This window comes from Mytilus galloprovincialis, chromosome 10 (genome assembly GCF_965363235.1).
Source record: "Mytilus galloprovincialis chromosome 10, xbMytGall1.hap1.1, whole genome shotgun sequence".
Classification (NCBI taxonomy): domain Eukaryota; kingdom Metazoa; phylum Mollusca; class Bivalvia; order Mytilida; family Mytilidae; genus Mytilus; species Mytilus galloprovincialis.
Genome location: NC_134847.1, coordinates 38512558 through 38526566, shown reverse-complemented (window position 1 = coordinate 38526566; position 14009 = coordinate 38512558).

The following is a 14009-nucleotide window of genomic DNA, read 5'->3' as shown; positions in this document are numbered from 1 at the left end:
TCTTACAAATGCATAAACAATAATAAAAGAGGTATATATAGATAGATAAAAGATTAATCTTTTAAATGAATGCAATATTTTTATTATGCAATCATTATGTAATCAATTATTATGTAATTAGTGGAAAAATCTGGGTAAGTTCACTTGAATGAATTTAGCTCTATCATCTCTTTAACTATACAGAAAATTTTAACGAAATCTTAATCAACACATCATGGCCTTCAAAAGGGTGTCTCAGATTGTCTCTATGGTATTCCATTCTCTCATCAATCTCTAATTAGTGTAAACGTCCTCACCACATAAAAGAAGATAATGTTTAATTAGGTGTAAAATTTGTTCTATACATTCTATCTGAAATCTGAGACACACTTTTGTAGATAATGGCCATAGAAACAACATATAATAAAATCAACCCTCTAGGGATACCTATGCAGAAGCTAATTTCATTTGAAAGTGGAAATTTGGTGAAAAATATTTTAGACACAGTTAACATTATAATTGGTTACATAATTGTTGCATAATACTAACATTGCATTAATGTGAAAGAGTAATCTGTTAGCTATCCAAAACTACCACTTTTGTAAATTTTCAAGCATTATTAAGAAAGTTACAGCATTTTAAAACTTGGGAGTTGGAGTTATAAAATCTTTGTATTGTGCTACCTTAATGAGCTTTTGCAAATTACACCTTCATGATAGTAGGCTTCAGGTAAAAATAATATTTATTATCTATTGCTGATGTTGAATATCAGCCAGCATAGTATTACCAATGTTATTTCACCTGATCGGGCGGAGTTTACGTTTTAATTTGCATAGGGACAGTCTATTTGAAGATGTGTGTGATAAGGATGATTGCCGTTATAATTATTCATGATTTCTAATCACCTATCAGTGTAAATCAAAGGAATTTACAAAACAATGACTGACCACTTCATTTGATGAGTTTTTAAAACACCTATCTATAGATGGACTGGTTTATTGTGAGCGAACCGGTTAAACTCCGCCCAGTCAAGTGAAATAAATCGAGTAAAAACATTTTCTGAGTATAATGCAGAACATTTGTGTATTATTACAGACTATGTTGATAGTACCTCAGTTGTCAATACTGTTATGTCTAAAATGTTCAGTAAATATGTCGAACAGTGGCAAAGCAATTTACAATCAGAGAAAGCTTTATGTGGTAAAGGTGGTAACAAACTTCGTACATATATTCTATTTAAGAATATTTTTGAAACGGAAACCTATTGTAAAATTCCAATGCCATTTTCGCAAGGCCAAATTTCGATGTGGTGTAGCACCACTAAGAATAGAAACGGGGATTTGAAAAATTAATTTTAAAAGATCGAGTCTGTGATAATTGTATGAATATTTTAGAAGATGAAGCCCATGTTATTTTATCGTGTCCTTTATATGACGATTTTAGAAAAAAAATTATTTGATGAAGCAACACATTTTAATAGTGATTTTATGTCTTTTGATGATAAACAGAAATTAGTGTTTTTATTTACAGATAATAGTAGATTCGTAGCTGTGCCAAAGCCTGTAATCTAATTTTGAATAGACGTAGAAATGTTTTATACTGTAAATAATGTTAATGTCAATTAGAGAGAGTTACGAATGTACGATGGAGGCACGTACGAAATCGCTCTGCAGATAAGTCGATATTTTATATAATTTTCAAGAGATTTTTCGAAATGTAACTGAGAGCATGATTAACGATGGGATTTGGGATCCAGCTCCCGCTTTCACTTTCTGCTGAAAGACGATATTTTTTTGGGAAAACTTAGAAAATCTAGTGACATTACTTAAAGTTATTGATAATACCCGAGAGAGTTTGTTTATATACCTGAATTGTTTACCTTATACCTACCTGAGCCCCGGGGTATTTATAATACATAAACAATACAATCCATATTTGAGTCGATTTGAGGCTCTATACGAGTGCGACCATGGATAGCACAAACACAGTAGCGGATTTGATCAATGAAAGTAGAGAAGTATTGTATGGAGAAACTAAAGAATGTGTAACACTTGAAAACGTGTATCAGCTTATGGTTGGAATGAACGAAAGATTAACCACAATTGAAAAAGGGATGCTGCAAGTTACACAGATAAACAGAACTCTAACTACAATGGTACATAACTTTGGTGAGCTAAAAACGAAAGTAAGCAACGTGGAGTCTGATGTAAATAAGCTAAAAAGCAAGAGTGCTACAACCGAATCTGATATTGCTTCTATAAAGAACAAAAACGTTAATATTGATAGGGACATGAAGCAAATGAAGAAAGATAACAGTGAGACAAATAGAAACATGCAAGGACTTAGCGATTTCATCGACGATTTAAGAGCCAAGCATGAGAATAATGTAAAAGAAGTGAGCGGAATAAGAACAGCGATGAGCAAGGCGGTAAATGATTTTGAGGACATGTCACACGAATTAAAGCAGGAAATAAAGGTTTCTATCAACGAGGTTAAGGAAGAGAATGATGAGCTTAAAGATACCATAATTGATTTACAATGTCGCTCAATGAAAAACAATCTCATTTTCACAGGCCTCAGAGAACCAGAGAACGAAAACACAGAAAACTTGATTCGCGGTTTTATTAAAGACGAGCTGCACATATACCACAAGCTTGAATTAGGGAACGTACATAGGTTCGGTACCGGAGCCCAACCTGGAAAACGCGGACGACCTAGACCTATCGTCGCAAGGTTTATTTACCACAATGATCTGGCAATGGTTATGTCAAACACATATAGACTAAAGGGAAAACAATACGGTGTGAATAAACAGTTTCCAGAAACCATCGAGCAAGCCAGAAAAAGTCTCTATCCTGTTATGAAAGAGATGAAAGCTGACGGAAATCGTGTGAGACTTGTTAGAGACATACTTTATGTAGACGGAGTAATTTACAACCACCAGACTTTAAATTCTCCACCGCCTAACAATCGGAGAGAATTATTAAATACGCCTGAAGACTATCAGTCACGTAAGAGACGACGAAGGGAATCGCGAAATTCAACAGATCACTCATAGGGAGCCCCAGAAAAGAACAAGTGTAATGGTATGACAAATTTACATGACAGTGAACAATGTTTAACTAGAACGAGTAACTGTAAAATTAATATGTTAACTTTAAATTGTTGTGGTGTTAATAAACGTATGCATTATCCAGAATTTATAGATATGGTTCAGAAATTTGATTTTATTTCTCTTGTTGAAACTAAAACAGATGATCTAGATAAGATAGATATTCCAGGATTTACTTTTCATCTGAAAAATAGAAAAAATATAGCAAGGGTTAAATCGGGGGGAATAGCTTTCGGCTATAAGTCACACTTGGAAAATTTTGTAAAGCCAGTTGAAAATTTCAGTAGTTTAGTATATTGGTGGAAAATTTCTTCCGATTTACTTAAAACTGACCAAGATGTCATGATAGGAAATATTTATATCCCTCCAGAAAATTCTGTATATAAGGTTCCTGATGCTTAGAACAAGAATTTTTGAAATTTTCTGTAGAGTACAAGTATATACTTTTAAATGGTGATTTTAATAGTAGAACTAGTCGAGATGTAGAATATATTGAAATTGTTCATAGTCAGCATGATATTGTTGATACTGATAATGTAGATATTTTAAACAATCTAGAATTATATGATATGTCTAAAGTTAGATGTAGTATGGATACAAGTAAAAACGCTTATGGTAACATGTTGTTAGAAATGTGTAAAAACAATAATATAATTATACTAAATGGTAGAGTTAATGGTGACAAAGAAGGCAAATTTACTTGCCGTCAGGCCAGTGTTGTTGATTATTTTATTTGTAATTATGATTTTCTATGTTTCGTTGTAAATATGTATGTTCAAGACTTTTCCAAGCTTTTCTCAGATGTCCACTCTCCGTTAATATTATCTTTAAATTTTGAAGATGGTATTGAGGAAGATGTGCATATTGCTGAGAACAGCGTGGAAAATGCAAGAGAAGTAAAACGGGTACAAAAATGGGATGTTGAGAAAAAGAATGATTTCGTAGAATTTATCGACAAGGACAAAATTTCAGATTTGGTTGCCGAATTAGAATCAGTTGACAGTAACCATTTATCTCAAGGCAAAATTAACGAAGTAGTCGAAAAAATTAACAGCATATTATTGGATGCTGCAGAAAATGTTCTAGGTACATATAATGCTAGCCAAGGAAATCGTACAGGAAAAAAAATGGGCAAAAAGGGGAACAAACCATGGTTTGATAAGCAATGTTTGAATAAGAGAAAGATTTACAGGGGAGCAAAGAGAAATTATAACAGTAATAGATCAGAAGTAAAAAAGGAAGAAATGAAAAAGAAAGAACGGGAATATAAACGCCAGATGGATAAATCGATGAGGGAACATAGAAAAAAATTTCAAAAACATATGAAAAACCTGAGGACAAAAAATCCGAAGGAATATTGGAAAATTTTAAATAGGGGAGGGAAAAGAAAAAAACCTAATATAGCATTAGATGTACTGTTTGATTTTTTCAAAAATTTAAATAACGCCGAGAATACAAATGACGTCACAACTGAGCCGAATGACATTCAAGGTGTAAATGAAGTTTTGAATTCAGAAATTACCGCAGATGAGATTATTAAGTGTATACGAGACTTGAAAAACGGAAAGGCTAGTGGCGATGATTTAATAATGAACGAATTTATTAAAAGCACATCACACATTTTTATACCCGTTTATGTGAAACTTTTTAATATGATTTTTGATTCTGGTACTTTGCCTGAAATATGGCTTATGGGAAATATTATACCTTTTTATAAAAACAAGGGTGACCAATCTGATCCCCAAAATTATAGACCAATTACTATACTCAGCTGCCTGGGAAAACTTTTCACATCTGTTTTAAATCTTAGATTGAGTTCTTTCTTAGAGGATTATTTATTATTAAATGAAAACCAGACTGGCTTCAGAAAAGGTTATTCCACAGTAGACAATATATTTGCTATTCACATCTTATTTGAGTTGCTAAAGAGGAAAAAGAAGAAATTATATTGTGCTTTCGTTGACTTTGCAAAAGCTTTCGATACTGTTTAGCGGTCTGGTCTTTGGTCAAAACTTATTAAACATTCGATTAACGGGAAAATGTATAACGTTATTGTCAACATGTACAATAATATCAAATCACGTATTCATTTTGGATCAGATTTTTCTGAATTTTTCCCTTGTTCCATTGGTGTTAGACAGGGAGAGAATCTCTCTCCTTTGCTTTTTTCCATTTATCTTAACGATCTGGAATTGTTTTAACAGAATAATAATATAGAAGGTTTGTGTACTATCTCTGATGAGTTAGAAATAGAGTTAAATGTTTATTTAAAATTGTTTGTCATTTTATATGCTGACGATACTGTCTTAATGGCAGAATCTCAGATAGATTTACAGAGACAACTGGACTCCTTATATGAATATTGTGAGTTATGGAAACTAAGAGTAAATCATGTGGAAAAAAGTAAGATTGTAATTTTTTCACAAGGTAGACTACCGCAGAATATTGTTTTTAAGTATAATAATATAATACTAGATATTGTGAGTGAATTTACTTATCTTGGTGTATTACTGTCTAGATCAGGAAATTTTTCAAGAGCTAAAAAAAAAGCAATGTGAAAAAGCAACACATGCTATGTACGATATTATTCGAAAAGGTAGAGTACATAATCTGTCAATTGAATGCCAACTTGATTTATTTGATAAAATTGTTAAACCAATACTTCTGTATGGGTGCGAAGTTTGGGGTTTTGGAAATAATTCAATAATCGAGAGGGTTCATATTAAATTTTGTAAAATATTACTTCGAGTAAAAAAGTCTACTCCTGATTTTATGATTTATGGTGAATTGGGAAGATATCCATTTGATATTTCAATTAAGTTACGAATGATAAATTATTGGTTCAAGTTGGTAACCGGAAAACCTGACAAATTGCCTTTTATTTTGTATAACTTAGCAAATGCCAAATATGGCACAAATATTTTATGGTTAAAACAAGTCAAGTCAATTTTAGACACGTGTGGCTTGTCATATGTATGGGACAATATCTTTTTTGTAAATAAAACATGGCTACATGTAACCATCAAACAGAATTTAATAGATCAATTCAAACAAAAATGGCTAGCAAGCCTACAGGAATCACCAAAAGCATTAAATTATCGTTTATTTAAAGATACTTTGTAGTTTGAAAAATATTTTAATATTTTGGATGATAGGCAAATATCCTTATTTTTTAAATTTCGAACTTTGAACATGAAATTTCCAATAGAAACTGGAAGATGGCAAAAAATAGAAAGAGAAAACAGAAAATGTGTATTATGTAATTCAGATGCCATTGGTGATGAATACCATTACATTTTTAATTGTTCAGCTTTTGATAACTGTAGAAAACAATGTATTGCATTTTACTATAGAAATAGCCCAAATACATTGAAGTTTTATGACTTAATGAATTCAAAAAAATGTTCAGAACTGAACGAACTATGTAAACTTATTAAGGAGATCAATAACAGATTGAATTTTTCTGGGTGAACAATTGTGAATGCCTCTATCTACTTTCGTACATTATTTATTTATGTAATTTTGAAATATGTATAATTATCTCTATTCCTTTGTAATTTGGTTTGTGAGAATAAAGATATATATATATATATGTTTTATAATAGATGCATTCTTTAAATTTTTTTAATGATATAGTCTCTTGTAATTCTGTACAGAATGGCTCTCTTTTTATATTTATATATTTTTACATTTAATGTAATGCTGTATTATATATTATTGAGAGATGAGACTTAAATAAAATATTGAATTGAAATAGTAATAACAACTTCAACTTTAATAGAATATGTGTTTATTTTTTATAATAAAACAAGTGTTTGAAAAACGCCAATTTTCAGTTTAATCAACGTCCTTATTTCTTTATTTTTACATTTTCGAGATAATTCATTGCTAATTGTCTGTATCTGAAATTTAACCTAAATTGTTGTAGAAATCTTCAAATTTTGAAAATACGGAGAAAAAAATTAATAACAGAATTTGATCTTTTTGGCCTTATTTTATGCAAACCTGTTACCACATTTCCTTTTGACGACATCGATATTTAAAAAGTATTCATTTTTCCGAATCCAACGATATATAATATAGCCATATAGTATGTTTGACGATAAAATCTAAAAAATATTTTGTCTGGTCACCGTACTATATATACTATTTTTGAATTAACTAACCAACAAATTTTAAAAATATTGGTCAACACGAACCTTATCAAATTAATGTCCTAGCTATATGTAGATGCAGGAAATTGTTGATTATAGAAGGAGAAATCCGTTTGCCTCAAAAATGCGTCCTTTGACACCCTATCTTTTGTTCTCCTATTCTACGTTTGAGTCACCTGTTTTAGAATTACATAGTATCGTTTGCGCCAAAAATATAAAGTATAAGATTGGGCCAATCAAAAGAAAAATGGCTTTCCTCCTCTTTTATCCGGACGTGTGACAGGCTGTTTTAATACACTGGCGGAGATTAAGTCATTTTAAGTCATTTAATAAAATACATTTAAACATAAAACTATGTTCAGTCAGCCATCATATATATGATATTACAGGCTTGAATTTGGCGCAATTGATACATTTGAAAAAATATTTGGCGCAAATGACACCACTGAAACACAGTAATTGGCGAAAAAGAACTCCTTCCATTTATATAGAAGACGCACATTTGATAAGGGAAACATGAAGTCGGTAATTTATCTATAAATTATAAGTCTGGTATTATTGGCGAGTTTTTATAACCAGTTACATGAAATATCATTGATCCTGCCATTTTTGTAGATTTCTATTTCTAAATCGTACAAAACACGCTTCGTTGAATGTTCTAATCTAGGTGAGTGCACAATTGTTTGGAACTCTTGCTCTTATGCTTCGTTAGTGCTTTTTTCATTCAAATGTTTCGATTCGAACTAATGAGTCACATGTAAACGAAACGTGCATTTAGCGTTCTAAACATTAACTCGGGCATGATTGATTAGTTTTTATTACCATCACCAGGACCAAATTCCACTGCTGAGTTGTCCTCACGGGTATCATCAGATCAATCCCAAAGCCTTTCTGAACAGCGCATATGAAACACAAGACTAGATTTTACCACAACGTGTTGGAAGTTTTAGTTTTCAATGCAATTCAACTTTGTAATTAATTTTATCTTTCAACTGATTCGAGTGCCGCTGATTGGTCTTACGTCAGAACACGTAGTTTTAGGCTTATTGGACTATAAGTCCGATATTGTTAATTTTTATATATATGTAAAAGATAAGGCACTATGATGTATGTATGCTACGGTGCATATATAGTGCCTTATCTTTTGACACCGTGACATACAATCTGACGACTCCGTAGAATTTAAGCTTTTTATCTTTCAATATGAATACTTTGAATGAATGTGTATTAAAACAAGGTCAAGTAATCATAGATAAAAAAAAAAACCATAGAAATGGCTATTATACCTATGTTAGCATGAACCATAAAAATGGGAAACTTGTACTTTTTTATATTTAAACACAAAAGTAGAGGTTATAAAATATAATTTTAAATTCGGTCAAACTTACACTTCTGTTGAATTTACGATTGTAAACTGACAAGAAAACAATGAGATTTTTTGTAGATTGACCAGCTGACTTAAAGTACTATGCTTTGTAAATTGAAAAAAAAAATTGCAAAAAGTGGTTAAAGCCAAAATAATTCAAAGTTTTTTTAAATAAGGACACAAAAGACGTGATTGTAATCTTCTTCTTGTATAAAAGCTATATATTTGAATAACAATTAATGTAAATTGTTTTGATATAACATATCTTCTGTATTGAGTATACACAGCCATTTTTTTTTGTCCACGAGATGGTTTATTGGTTTTATTTATTACATAATTACATAGATTTTTTTTATAGTGGATCTAATTATATAGGTTTACATATCAATATACATTTGTTTCTTTCTATGTTTAAAGCCGTGTTGTTTTTTAAAGAATTTTATGAGTGTATATCGCCTAATAGAGGTTTCCAGATTTGCTACGTATCAGGTACGGTTGGTACGTAACACAACCGTTGGTGTTGTTTGGGAGGTTTCATTTAATGCATGAGATTATTGTATGTAACAGGATGAAAATAAAGAAACAAAATTGCATATCAGTGATAAAAACCGTAATCTTTTATTTTATGACGATTTCTCTGCTTCTAGAAAACCATGCACGTGATTTTATACGATAAAATTTATTTTGTTCACAAGAGAATGAATCAAACAGTCCTTACGTTACTGGAACTGAGTTGCCTCGACCTTTATATTCTAAAAATAGATTTGCGTTTCTGTATGGCTATGTTTTTTTTTGTTTTCTGTATATATTAAGAAAAGGATTAGAATAAAGAAAGTTTTCTAATACTCAAATATAAATTGGAATAATTAGAAATTACTTATTAATATCTTACTTGTACCTTACTGGTGTCGTTAATGACTACATAGACGAATCCAGGGGAGGGGGCTTGGGGCCCGACCCCCCTTTTCGTGGCAAAAATTTGGTTGATTATATATAGGGAATCACTGAAGCATGGATGGAGCGCCCCCCCCCTTTTCATGAAAAGTTCTGGATGCGTCACTAAACTAGTACACGTGCTTATGGCAAAAATGAGTTCAAAATGTGTTGATTTCTCATTAAAATAAATTTGTATTAATTAAGCTATCTTTTCGATCATTTGAGCAACATTTTTTCATAAAACGCAACACACATTATAAAACCATCGATCTATCTTTTTCCTTATATTTTGTCACTGAACTTTTGAATAAAATTGTTGATTATATTAATTACTTAGAGAATAAATATAAATTTTATGACACTAACGAAAACCATTTTTTGAGTCGAAATATTTATCATCACGATGTTACTTCATCGTGTTCGCTTATTATTATTATGTCACTAGATATTGTTATTACATTAATATTTGTAAATATTGTCACGAGTAAAATTGTGTATTGCACATGCCTGGGAGTAGTATAATATAATCTACGAGGGGTAATGTTAAACCAATATCCATCCATTAATCCTTTTATCGTACAGCATTGCCAAAAAAACTTCGTACAACACAGCGTATTTTGTTCACTAATAACGGCAATAACTTGACGCTATATTTACACTTAGTCTAATGCAATATGAATATGTCTTTCTAACTCTTCGTAATGTTGCAAGGAAAATACTATGTTGCTATATAATGTCTTTTGCACCATTTACAACTGATTTGTGGATTCAAAATTAAGGATCATTTTCATCGGTTGGTAAATGTTTCTATGTAATTTGTTCAGGTTTATATGTACTAGTATCATGAATACGATACTTCTTAAAATAGTTAACTCCAGTTTTTCTGAGTTTTCTCTCTCGGCTTACTGCGAAAAAGATAAATGAACAGTTGTGTTAATAAAAAGGGCATGTTTCTAAAATTTATAGAGCATATTGATTTTATGAGGGTTTTTTATTAAGAAAAACTTTAAGCCCGACGGTAAAGATAATTGTCCAAAAAGGAAGGATGTCAAGTAAATACGATATCAGCCATATCTCTATGCATAATTGTTCAAATTGAAGATGTAAACGACCTTGTATTTTTTATAATTTCTTTCCATACGTCTGATTTTTTTTGTCTTTATTTAATTCTTCAACATATATATATACAACAGATAAATTACATAAAACACAAAATTATCACAAGGCAATGTTATTTAAAAGTATAATGACATACATAATCAGTACAATAATTAGAAATCAAACGTTTTGACACCTTCGGTTTTTGGTAACAGAGTATTAATTTTTATAAAGTACTAGAACACACCCGTGATATCGCGGGTCCGTGACTGAATTAAGGTATATAACTATGCGCAAGCCTTATTTTAGTATAAGTATTGTCATCTGATAAAGTCATGCCGATTATAAGATACACAGTTTTTCTCTGCTTTCAAATCTTTCTGTTTGAACCCGTCGAACTGGAACTTATCAATTATTGGTAATATATTAATTATTTGGAAAACAAAAGGTTCTGGAATGGAGTATTTTTTAATCAACAACATTGTCCTATATTAGTTATAAATAAAGATGAATTCTTTGATTCGCTCTTTTACGTCATGTATGCCCACTAACAAATTGAAAACTGTTCCTCATTTTTAGTCTTGTTATCTTAGCAAGTCTTACTGATTAAAATACTACAATAGGTAGCTATTTGACAATTTAGTAGTGTCAACCCTGTGATTATGACCCGTGTATATAGCATATTAACCCTGAATACACCGTTTGGTGGTGCGCCTGTCAGATGCGGAACGTACAGATTAGGTAATAGGTAACAGGTGAATATACTATTGGTATCGGTATCGGACTCGACCCGGAACTTCTTAATTATTGGCAATATTAATTACGTGGAAAACAAAAGGGCCTGGAGTGGTGTAATTTTCAATCTTCACCTTTGTACTATATTAGTGATATATAAAGTTGAATTCTTTGATTCGTCGTTTTTACGTGATGACGGCTGAAAAATTGGACTTCGTAATTTTAGATGTCTCCCTGGACTTTTTTTTTTTATATCTTCATTCAATAATCATTGATAAGGGTTTTAGACCTCACGCGGAAAGACTGAACAACGATTTGGTTTTATATTAGTTTTGTCATTTTTCTTTTGTTATTAAGGTCAATTTATTTTGTTCAAATTCATTTTATTTGATCATGTTTTCTAAAAACTTACCAAAATAAATACAAAACTTTAACATTTTACAATGATACATAAAGTTATTACAAACAAAATTTATAAAGTTTTTAATTTGTTTTGTAATTTAGCTTCTTTGTATCTATGTAGTTTCATGGGGAAATAACTCTTAATTATAAACCTTTCGTACCAACGGTTACTTGCAACGGTTGCTTGAAAGCATAATCGAGTGCACACACTATTGTTTCCTACGAATAAACCACATGAAATTAGTTCCAAATTACAGCTAAAAATTCTCAAAACAGTTGTGCATGTGATGCTTAAACATGTGTTGATATACACTGTATGCATCAATAATTTTCAAAAGTTAAATGACGACTCCCACTTCGTACTACGGTTGGTACGGTAGCAAATCTGGAAACCTCTAATAGACTATTGTGGTATTATTGATATAACAATTTTATGTTTTTATTTTTAAACTATGAAATTATCAAAATATATGCCTGTCATTGGCCATGGTCTGTTATTTCAAATAAGCAATAAATGTATGTAATTTTGATGTTTACAGAAATTGGTCAGCACTCATCTTCGTCCGCAACAGACCAACGACTTCTTTGTAAGGAGTGTCATTTAAATCCGCTCGAAGCAACAATACAGCCATGTGGTCATTTGGCTACTTGAAAATTCTGTTGTCGTCGTCTTATGAAGCAACACAATCCATGTCCTATTTGTAGCCGACCTATTTACAATTTTATTCGATCTTTTGTACCGGAATAATGTTATACTTTGTGTGAAAAATATTCTTACACTTATAACCTGACAAAATGTTGCAAATAACTATATATTATATTATCACAAGGTTTTTAAATATTTCTTACCACCTGCTGACTTGTGAGTGTTAATGTGGAATACTCTATAGCTGGTTTCGTGCAACAATGGTGGTCAGTTTAACCAACGCGTTTCAATTCAATTATGGTATTTATGATGACCAAATGGGAATCAAGTGTGATGTTGAAAAACTCACCATTAAGCCCCAGTCCCACTAGACCACGATCGTACCACGCTCATCGCGATCTAAAATAAATTTAGATCGTGGTGAGGTCGCGGTATGAGCGGCATGAAAATGTTAATTTTCGTTGCTTTCACGATGCTACTACGTCCTAATCACGCTTCTACAACGATCCCGCTACGATTAAACCACGTTCTCACCACGCTTATTCTGCGACCTCACTACGCTTATAAAGATCTTTCTACGCTCTTCACGTTCTCACTACGACCATACCACGAGTTATCCGATGGCAACACGATCTAACTGCGATTATAGCACGTTCTTACCACGATTATACTACGTTCATACCGCGATCTTACTACGTTCTCAGCAATACCGTCAATATCGTGTTTCATATCAATATAGTTCCATGCCTTCTATTTCTGATTAAAACGGAGATTTCTCGGAAACAATACAGTCATGCCACCAAAATCTACAAGAACACGTGGGCGTGGTGGTAGGGGTTGATGTAGGGGCAGAGGGAGCAAAGTATGAACGCCATACTAAACTCCAAATAGTACACAAGAAACTAAAATTAAAAATAGTACAGGACTAACAAAGGCCAGAGGCTCCTGACTTGGGACAGGCGCAAAAATAGTGGGGTAAAACATGTTTGTGAGATCTCAACCCTCCCCCTATACCTCTAGCCAATGAAGAAAAGTAATCGCAGAACAATACGCACATTAAAATTCAGTTCAAGAGAAGTCCGAGTCTGATGTCAGAAGATGTGACTAAAGAAAATAGACAAAATGACAATAATACATAAATAACAACAGACTACTAGCAGTTAACTGACATGCCAGCTCCAGACTTCAATTAAACTGATACTATACACATAAGTAGTATAATACTTGTCATCAAGAGATGTCGGAAAGACCAATCAAACCTAAATTACAACCTATTGCTGGTCCATAAAGCTCAAATGACGATATGTTAGTGAACGATAGCAGAGATGACACAGATGTGTCAATATATATATAGGAAGATGTGGTATGAGTGCCAATGAGACAACTCTCCATCAACGTAAAAATCTATAAAAGTAAACCATTATAGCCCAATGTACGGCCTTCAATACGGAGCCTTGGCTCACACCGAACAGCACGCTATAAAGGGCCCAAAAAATACTAATGTTAAACCATTTAAACGGGAAAAACCAACGGTCTATTCTATATAAAAACGAGAAGCATGGTTGAGTCGTTAGAGCAAAT